Raw genomic sequence first — 10873 nt, 5'->3', positions numbered from 1 at the left:
AAACTTTAAGGAAAAGGTTGATGAACCCAAATACATTTCAGAAGTTTTAAAATGTATGTGACAAAACAATGTAAAAAAGTAGAAAACCATAAACAAAAGCACATGTGCAAAATATGTAATGTACAAAAGATTAGTATTCAGAATTTATAAGTAGTTCCTACAAATATACTAGAAAAAGACAATGCTTTTTTTTTAAATAAATCACTGGAAAAAAGATGGACGATATATATAAACAGGCAATTCAAAGAGAAACTAGGAATGACCATAAACATAAAGCAAGTTCGCCCCGTGAAATCAGGGAAATAGAAATAGTTCTTATTTCATATATTCCAGATTGTAAAAAGATCTGAATATAATGAAGATATGGAAGATTCTCAAGGTTGGAACATACCTGGTCTTACCACCTCAAATATCGATCCGGCAGAACCTGGTAAATTAGATTCCGTGCATGGCTGGTGACCAAGAAATTACAGTTCTGGGTATCCAGCCTAAAATCCGTCATTGGTACAGAAAGAAACATGTCCAAGGGTGCTCATTAAAACCACAATGGTAACAATGAAAAACTACAAAAAACAGGATCATCCCTAGATAGTAGGGAAAAATACTGGTTCCTGTGGACAAGGGAATGCCACGGACGAGCTGAAATAAACCACTAGTGTCTACCGGCTTCTGGCCACTTACTCCCGGCGAGGCCGAAAGGGAGAAGGGAGGGAAGAAAAGCCTTCGAATTGTACTAAACATTTAAACTTTCAGTGATATGGAAATAACGATCTATAACAAATGCTTTAAAGAGAAATGAAAACTGTGACTTAGCAGCCAACAGAGGACTCAGGGAGACATGAAGACATTTCTATTCCGGTTAAGTCGCCCTGACCACTGGCACTGTCCCCCACCTCCCTAACCCTAGGCCACGGAGAAAAATAATGAACAAAATCGTCTGTTCTCGGGGAGCTCGCAATCCAGCAGGAAGACGCCCGGTAATGCCAGATGGCGACACGCACGAAGAATTAAGTAGAGCAGAGGGACCGAGTCGCTGAAGGACGAGGAGGAGGGGCACTTGAACGAAGCCCGAACTCTAGGCAGAGAGCTCGAGAAGTGGGGGCTCGAGCGCCAAGACCCCGAGGCAGCGCCTGGCTGGCGTCGGACACACGGCAAGAGCCCCGTGGCTTTCCAGGCCAAGGCGCACTCTGAGCAAACTAAAGCCACCTGAGAGCTCGGGCAGGAAATGTCATCATTTAACTGAGGCCTAGGAGTGTATGTCAGTGTGGGAAACGGATGGACGGGGCGAAGGCAGCCGACGGGAGAGCTCGGTGCGAGCTGCCGGGGCGCCCGGTGGGAGCGCCCAGCCCGGGGCCACTGCCCGAAATGCGGACGCCAAGAAGGCCGTTAGGAAAGCATGGTGCAGGCCAGCGGCCAGAATGTGCTGACGGATCGGACGTGAGGCCTCAGACGACGGGGCCAGGAACAATCACACGGCCACAGGCACAAGCAATGGACAGAAGTGAGCTGCCAGATGCTTGTTAAGATGGGGAGGGTGGCAGCAGGAGACGGTGTGGGCTGGCGGAACCAAGGGATCAGCTCCGGATCTGTCAAATGCAAGTAACGGCCGACCCATGACACATAAACACGGGCGCCCGCAGCCCTGACACCCACGGAAAAGGGTATCTCAGCAAGGAGTCGGTGTGGCGAAGGAAGGGGCACGCAAACCCCGGAGTCCCCCCCAAGGCACGCAGCCCAGACCCCAGAGTCCCCTGGGAGACACAGAGCCCAGACCCCAGAGTCCCCTCCCAGGCACACAGCCCAGACCCCGGAGTCCCCTGGGAGACACAGAGCCCAGACCCCAGAGTCCCCTCCCAGGCACACAGCCCAGACCCCGGAGTCCCGTCCCAGGCACGCAGCCCAGACCCCAGAGTCCCCTGGGAGACACGCAGCCCAGACCCCGGAGTCCCCTCCCAGGCACACAGCCCAGAACCCAGAGTCCCATCCGCCCTGCAAAGGCCAGCAGGCCGGCCCCAGAGGCCAGAAAGAGGTCCCTGGGCAATGTGATCAACCGCTGCTGTGTCAATACAAGACGGCTAAGAAGTGACAACACGAAGGTCAATGGTGACCTGGACGAGGGGGTTTTGGTGAAGTCAAGGGTTAGGCCCTAAAGGGCAAAAGCAACGAAAAAGTTCTAAAATTTAACCGTGTCTTTAAATCAGACGACTCAGATGACAGCAGAGCATCACTGAGCCTCACTGCAGTGTTCCTGTCTTACGGGGACAGGTCCACGACAACCCAAGGACCAAACCGACAGAATGATCACAGTTACTGATTGTCTCAGCAACGCAGACGCAGGTGGCAGAGTGTGTTCAACAGTATGCGGTTCACACTACCTCAGAGTTCTAATTATGGCTTTTACAATGCGTCACTCCCCTGGAAACGCCATCCACCAGGCAGCCAGCGGTCCACCTTTCCCCCAAATTACACAGACGATTCCATAATACACACTGACAAACTCCTTGTTTTTTAATGCTAAGCATCCTTTTAAAACTTATTTTCTTTACTGTGATATCTGTAGAAATGACGTAAATTGAAGAAAACACATTATACCACAACAAATATCAAATAAGTTAGAAGGAAATTTTAAGTAGCCATACAACCTTAGCTGCTTACAACTCTGACAGGCTAACGTCTACAAAGCTCACGGCTTATTTTTGAACTTTTAAAAGTTTCTGCTCTAGTTTTTTGGAAAAGTTTTTGTTGAAATTCATTTATTGCAATATATCCCTACATATTTCATTCTGAGAACCTTGTCAATGAAGAAATGAAACTGTTAAAGCTTTTATATTCATATTGACAATTAGATAAAGCAAATTGGTACAGCCGCTATGGACAGCAGTATGGAGGTTTCTCAAGAAATTAAAAATGGATCTACCTTTTGACCCAGCAATTGCACTTCTGGGTATTTATCCAAAGAAAACCAAAACAATAATTTGTAAAGATCTATGCACCCCAATATTCATGGCAGCACAATTTACAATAGCCAAGATATGGAAGCAACCTCAATGCCCATCAACAGACGACTGGATAAAGAAACTATGGTTCATATATACAATGGAATATTACTCAGCCATTAAAAAAAATGAAATCCTACCATTTGCAAGGACATGGATGGGCCTAGAGGTTATTATGCTGAGTGAAATAAGCCAAACAGAGAAAGATAAATATCATTTCACTTATATGCGGAATCTAAGGAACAAAAAGAACAAACTGATCAAAAACAGACTCGCAAATACAGTGGACAATCTGGTGACGGACAGAAGGGATGGCATGTTGGGGGGATGGGAGAATGGGGTGAAGGGTTAAAGAAGTACAAATTAGTAGATGATACTTGGGCACAGTATGGAGAGCAAAGCAGCACAGGATGGGGAGCACAGGATGGGGAGCACGGCAGAGGGAAAGCAGTCAGCAGTAATATGATGCTGGGTGGGGGGCCAGGGGAGGGAGGGAGCAATTGGGGGGATCGTTTTATGAACTCTATAGATGTCTAACCAGTGTACTGCATACTTGAAACTAATTTAAATAAATAATTTATTTAAAAAAAAAACTATATAGGACAAATAAATAAATAAGAAAATTAAGTAAAGCAAACTATCCAAATTAGTCAACACTGAAAGATCCCACATGCAAGCCTCCTCCTAACACCAGAAAGGCTAGTGCTAGCGAGTTTAACAGATTTGACCCTGATTTAAGAAAAGACTGTCCAAACTCTGATAAATGTGGTAATTACTAAGTGTAAAAGGGAGTAACGGGGAAGAGGGACAAGCTAGCAGCCGCAGCCACCCGCCGGATTTAGGACTGAAAAGTAAGTGCTCCCTTAGCCTTTTAGTTACTTTTCAAGTGCCCTGAAAATAAAGAAATGGATGAACAATAAAATACACCCACTTACAGGCAAAAGATACCATGCGATTAGAGGACCAAAATGACTAGGAAACAACCCTGTAAACAGAATAAAAATCAATATATTTTATAAAAAGCATTTTCACCAATCAATAAGATTAAAACAAATATCCCAACAGAAAAAGATACGTACCATAAAAAGGAAGTATAATGGTCAGTAAATTCACGAAAGATGGTCCACCTCAACGATGAACAAAGAAACGTGAACTCTGAAGGGACGCCTTTTTACCCGTCCAACTGAAAAAAGGTTAATCTGCAATGTCCAGTGTTAGGTCAAGGGTCACACTCACAACAGTGGGGCACGTTCTGCAAAAGCCTTTTAAGAAAGCACTCGGCAGTCTGTGGACGCGCACATCCTCCTGATCAAACTCTGCCGTTAGAGACCATGGAAGAACGTGACCACGAGAAGACGGGTCTACGAAACGGTCACAGCGACACGGACACGGGCAGAGACGGTGTCCATAAACGACGGGCACGGAAGTGACTGCTGCATGGAACGTTTCGCTGCTTTTAAAAATCAGACAGAATTTTATGTAGACGCACATATGTTGTTATACACACACACGCACGGGAGACTTTCTTGAATGAACCATGTTACAAAGAGTGTATATCCCACGATCTCATTTTTTGTAAAATAAAATTCAACACAGAATAAAATTAGAAAAGATGTTTTCTAAAAATTCTTTAACGGTGGCTACTTTGGGAGCGCTAGAATGGGGAGGGAGAGGGGACCTCCATGTGAAAAACAGGAATTAATTTCTAATCCACGGAAATCTTAGTAAAATACAGGTTTCTTCATTTCACCTGTTACAAAACTTATTTTGCACCTTCTTTAGAGTACAAACAGGACAGTTACTGCTCATCTGAAAAAGTTTTCTCTGTCTTCGGCAGAGTACCCACCATCCCAGGTAGGCTCTGCTTAGGCCGGACTCCGATGCTGACACACAGAAAGGCCTAAGTGGACGGTTAGCTCCGGGGGAAAGGCAGTGGCCTGTGTCCAGAACGAATCTACTTCTTACGATGTGCTACCAAGTCGCTGATATCTGCAACGAGCTCCACACACTCAATTCCTAAAAACACGCACAGGACCCCGCGGGGAAGGGCGGGCTTCTGAACCGAAGGCTCCAGATCCGCCCCGGGAGCTCCTATGGCTGCCTCCAGAATCGATAGCCATTAGTTCCCTTAATAGACACGTTCGCCAATCGCCTGCCTGCGAGGACGGAACAGCACTGAACCTGCGTGGCAGGCGGGCGCCCGCAGGGGGCTGCTGAGGATGGGGTGGACGGGACGCGGAGAGCAGTCACGTTCAAGACGAAGGGGCCCGATGTTTTCCTACCGGCTGCTCTGAGACAGTGCTGGCCTTGGGGGCAAGTCTCCACTCTAGGCCGGTGGCCCGCGTGCATGCCCATCCCACTGGGCCCCGAGTGCCACCTACCTTCCATCCCCCTCCCATGCTGCTGCTCGTTCCCTCTTCCATTTCCTCCAAGACTGGCCACCAAAATCAGACATAGTTTTTGCTCTGTTTTGTTTTTTTAGGCCTTTTTTGATAGACCACGTAGACGACTAAACGTTCACACGGGTGAAAACATTACTAGAGATGGCCGGAGACGATCAAGGCAGAGGACTGGAAACCAGCAAGAGCCAGCGTTTCCCGAGGAGCGTTCACCGCCTGACGGCCAGCCTAGGCCCAACAGCAACGGCAGACCGCGGTGTAGGCGAATCGTTGATCCCCGGACACCTGGTCTGGGAAACACACAGCGCAGGCTGCGCGATGCCAAACGCATCAGCACGGCAAGACTCAGCCAGCACGGGAACCCGGGGAAGACGTCCGGGCAAGGCGCAGACGGAGGGTGGCAGTCAGAAGCGACGGCCCGGAAGTCGGGCCCTCATTGCTCCCGCTCCCAGAGCGCCCTGCGCCCCGGGGATACCCGCACAGTTTGTTAGTATCTAAATGCACGTGCATAGTTTGAAGCCAATAAATGTTAAATGAGGGTACTATGTCAGCTACGGTCAATATTAATTTGCCCCTTGATCTCAGGATAATGATCCCATACTTAATTACAGGCCCCCTTTTATGAAAAACATCAGAAGAGCATGTACCCCACCATTAAAATGCTCGCCCCGCCAAGGAGACGGGCGGGACGCAGCCGGGCGAGGGGGCTGGGGAGGAGCGGAGAGATGGCAGCCGCGAGAGCTCAGGGTGCAGGGCCGCGGGAGAGGCGGCGGTTAAACGAGCGGGAAGGGCGGGTCACCAGGCAGGAAGTCCATCTGGAAGGCGACAGTCCTCAAACCTTCTGCAGACCTGGACGGTGGCAGCCTGCGCTCCCGGTCTGGACTTCTAGGGCCCCTGTCCTTCCCGGAGCTGGGGCGCGTCCTGCCCGGAGCTTGGGCGCGTCCTGCCCAGAGCTGGGGCGCGTCCTGCCCGGAGCTGGGACGCATCCTACCCGGAGCTGGGACGCATCCTACCCGGAGCTGGGGCGCGTCCTCCCCAGGCCCCGGGCAGCCTGCTGTTCTCCTGCCTTCTGTCCAGGCGCCCGTCTCTCCTCACACGACTCTCCCCGAGCATGGTCATCCACACCGAGGCCACCTCCCCGGCCCACAACGACTGGCCCTGCTCCGCCCCCTTCGGTGCCGGAACGTCTACCTGGAAATGCACAAGCACCTCCAATTCAAAGTAACCCAAAGACAACCCTTACTCCCCCAGCTCTAACCTGCCATTTACGCTTTCTCCTCAAATTCCGGTTATGATGCCAGCCCCTGCCTGGTGGCAGGCACGGGCTGGGGGCTGCACGGGACGACCCCTGCTCCCCGCATCCCGACTGCGCCTCCGTGACTCCGTGCTCCCTCCCCCAGCGAACAGAGCGCTCAGCACGTCCTCCTTGTTTGCCGTCTGTCTCATACATGGGGACGGGGGCTACTGGAGGAAAGGACCACGCGTCCACCGAGTCCTGCACGCTCAGCACTTACACAGTGACCGACACGTAGCAGGTGACTGCTCAAGGAGTGACCCTGGAAATGGAGACAGAGGGGGACGTATTTACGGAGTGGGCGGAGGGCCGGGATCCGACCTCGGGCCCGAATGCAGCCCCGGCTGTCGGCTGCCGTTTGGGCTCCCTTCCTGGGGCGCCCTGGGCCCACCCGAGTGCGTTCCGCTCCCTTCCCCGACCGTGCCCACGGCGTCCTCGGCTCCTGTGGGCCCGGTTCCTAACGGCACCCGAAACACCCCGTGCCCTCAGTAAACGTCAGTGTGCAAGAAAGACGGCTGCACTGGCCTCGGTTCATCCAAGAAAAGTGTTTGAATGTCAACAGTTTTACCAGGGCTAAGCCTCTAAAACGCAAACGGACCAAATACGTGACCAAAGCCATTTCTGAGACGCTCAGCCCACTATTTCCAGAATTTCTGCTCACAGGCAGAAGCTCGCAGAAGTAAACGATGAGCAGTGCTGGATCTTACGTAACACGTACAATGTTCCTCAAGAATCAGTCCATGCATTTGTAATTACTAAAGATAAAACGTCTAAAATGCCATTACACGAACCAAGTGCAAACATTCCTGAAGCATCGGAAACTTGCTCAGAAGCTGCGCAGACGACAAACGGGTAACATTTGGTAGTTTAGGTGCCAGCTGGTAAAAATAAACAAACTTTTTAAAGTTAAATTATATTCTGTGCTAGAACATGAGCCGCGACACGGTGCAGGCAAATGCCACCTCAGGCTGATACAATCAGGAGCCGGGGCGAAGCGCTGAAGTCGCGGCCACCTGGCCACCCCGCCCCAGAGCTTGGCGAGCACACTCAGCTGCCCTCAGAGTCAGAGTCCTGGGCCATAAAAGTGTTCCCACCCCCATCTAGAAGCTTCTCACAAGAGAAAACACAGACTCGTGACCCGGGAAGTGAGTCTGCGTGATCTGAGAGGTCAGGTAGGCTGTTCCCTGGACCTGCCATTTTGTCTTTCTAGTTCTGGGACGGCACATATTTGCTCAAAGATGTCACGGGATAGCTCGCGACCATCGAGGAACCATCTGGAAGACTTTGTTGAAACGCAAATGTCTTCTGAGGGATACTGCTCGTCATGAAACTGCCTGCTGAGCCCTGGCTGGTGAGCGCAGTGCTGTAAAGGGCTGAGGTGACACCCAGAGCAGTCAGGGTGGCACTAAAGGGAGTGTAGCGAGAGGGAAAGGGACAGAACGAAACGATGCGGGGAGACACCAGACTCAGGGTCACAGCGGAGCCGTCGGGGAAGGGTCTCAATACAGCAGGGCCACGGCCTTGGGCAGGTCCTGCTGCCCCTCCCTCCCTGGGCACCGGAAAGCCAGCGGTGACGCTGTCAGACCCCCGCCAGGCCCCAGACTTCTGGTTGCCATGTACGGTCGGAAAATAAAATGTGGCATGCACCGTGCTGACACGAAACACAGAATCGTCTGTCCCAAATACAAAAGATAAACTTACAACAGGGCTTCAAAAGGTCACGATGAAAATCAATACATTCACGTACATATGTACATATGAAATACATATGTCCAAATGCACGTAACATGATGTAAATAGAACAGAAGACGTTTCATTAATCATATCATGCTTGTGATTCTTCTTGAAAATTAAGTTCTAAATTACTCGCTAACTTATTTTCCTATGAAACTTGCAAACACTGCTTTCGCTGTGGTGACGTTGCATTTCTGAATTCTACGGAGAGGCTTGAGAACACAAAGCTGCAGCGTCAGACCACCTGGGTTAGATGCTGCTCCTCAGCCCACCTGCTGCCCACTCTCGAGCAAGCGACAGGAGAATCCCCCGAGCCTTGGATTCTTCGTCCAAAAATGAGAACGGCAAAAGCACCCGCCCGCCCGAGGACCGCTACAGGAACAAGGAGGGCACACAAAGCGCTCACACGATGTCAGGCACACAGCGCAAGTGCACAAAACATTAAGCTCACAACCATTACCAGAATAACCTCGGTAACTTTTAAAAGCTGAATTCCTGACAGACATATCGCTGGTTAAGAAACATAATTCACTACTGGATAAAAACACATAATTAATAACCTGATACAGCTAAACATACCCACACGCTTCAAGCATTTTCCAAATATTCTAATGAGCACATTTTTTTCTAACAGAAAAAAAATATTTTAAATGTATAATCTCACTACAGTGAAGTAAACATAGCATTGTAAATGGTTTTTAATGCTTTTCCAGATTTACTGGTCTTAATTTTACTGTCCTTGATACTCCTAAAGTAACAACTTCATAAAGGCAACAAAAACATAATTTTTAAAAACTGAAATCAGCATATGTGGCATAAGAATACATGAAGTGAACCATGAACTCCACAAGGTCACCTTTGCCAAACCTGAATTAAAAACACATTTTAGGATATGCGAGGTCCCAAACCCACAGGCGGAGAAAACCCTGTCCATGGTACTCCCGCAGGCTCCTCCCGCAGCCTGCTCCCCCAGGGCCCGCAGCAGCTCGGCTGGCCCCGCAGGAACCATTCACGAGCTCACCTACTCGGCAGTCACAGTTTCTTATCTGTTTTATCACCCTGATAAATTAAAACATGTTTATTAATAAACACACTTCTCTAAGCGGTTAAAAAATAGTGTATCGCCAAAATAATTTAGCAATGCTATCTGTAAAAAGGAGACAAACGGTCAGCAAAAACTCTCATGAAGTTACGCCCAGCCGCGCGCTCTCTGCTGCAAAGCGAGCTGCTGAGCAGGCACGGTCGCCTGCACGGTCCCCACGCTCGAACACACGCTCCGCACCCGACGCCTTGGTCTCCCCACGCGAGCGTTAAAATGCAGTACGTTCACGCATTCCTAAGTATTAAAATTCCCTCCTGCAGGTTTTAGAACATAAATACTGTCTGTCTGTGCTCGTATGTCTGTCTGTCTCCCAGGAAACATACGAAACCTAAGAGAAAATACAACCGAAAACAACAGAAAAAAGGTGTCCTCACAGTGGGTGGTTGACATAACTCAGAGCTCGCATGTGGGAAAGGGGGCCGAGGGCCAGAGGACACACGCTGGCGTCAGAGAGCACACCCACCCACCGCCCACCCAGCACCGCGTGGAACACCCCCGACGGCACTGTCCTCAGACCCGGCTCGGGAGCGGCGTGGCCAGCATTATCTCCTGAGTCAGCCGGAGTAACTCGGTTGTGGCCAGCATTCTTCAGTGACAAAAATGTCAATGCCTGCATCTTACTACAGCCAAGTAAAAATTAAAATGGGTGTGTAAATATGGAAAATAAGCAAATACACATAAAACAAATCGATATATATCAAAATCTACCTTTTCATCATAATGAGCCCTACGTTCCCATTTTAAATGCTACCTGTCTGCTAACTTTACAGCACTAGTTGGAAAATTCCACGAATACAGACTTTAACATCTACCTTAGAATATATTTTTAAAATCAGCTCAAACCAAAGTTCTTAACCCCCATCGGTAACTATTCCGGCAGTGGCTCAGCAAAGCCAACTTGACTGCAGCCCACGAAGCCTCGGGGTCCCCTCAGACCCCCTCGGGCGCCGCGAGGTCAAAGCCTTCCACACCGCGCACTGCCTCCCCCATGCTGCCGTTGGCGCGGGTGGCCTCCGGCGACGGACGGACCCAGCTGCCAACTCAGTCACCGGCCCAGAGGGAGGCGGCAGCACCGGACTGGACCAGCGCCTGAAGCGTGTTCGCTGCTGTGCATTCGTACTTTGAAAAATAGGCCAGTTTCACTTAAGAAAGCCCTCGATGAAACGGAGCAACGATCGGCCTCACTGAACTCGCTCCTGAGGGCGTGTGTCCCACACGGTGCGCACCGAAACGGGGCGTTTACACGAGGCTGTCCCCGAGCTGCCACCAGCATTCCATGAGCTCGCGAGGGGGCGCACTGCGCGGCCTGCGAGATGGCAACTGAATGAGCCTCCTTTTCACGGAACGT

This window comes from Pteropus vampyrus, unplaced genomic scaffold (genome assembly GCF_000151845.1).
Source record: "Pteropus vampyrus isolate Shadow unplaced genomic scaffold, Pvam_2.0 Scaffold312, whole genome shotgun sequence".
Lineage (NCBI taxonomy): Eukaryota > Metazoa > Chordata > Mammalia > Chiroptera > Pteropodidae > Pteropus > Pteropus vampyrus.
Note: the sequence above shows the minus strand (reverse complement) of the source record.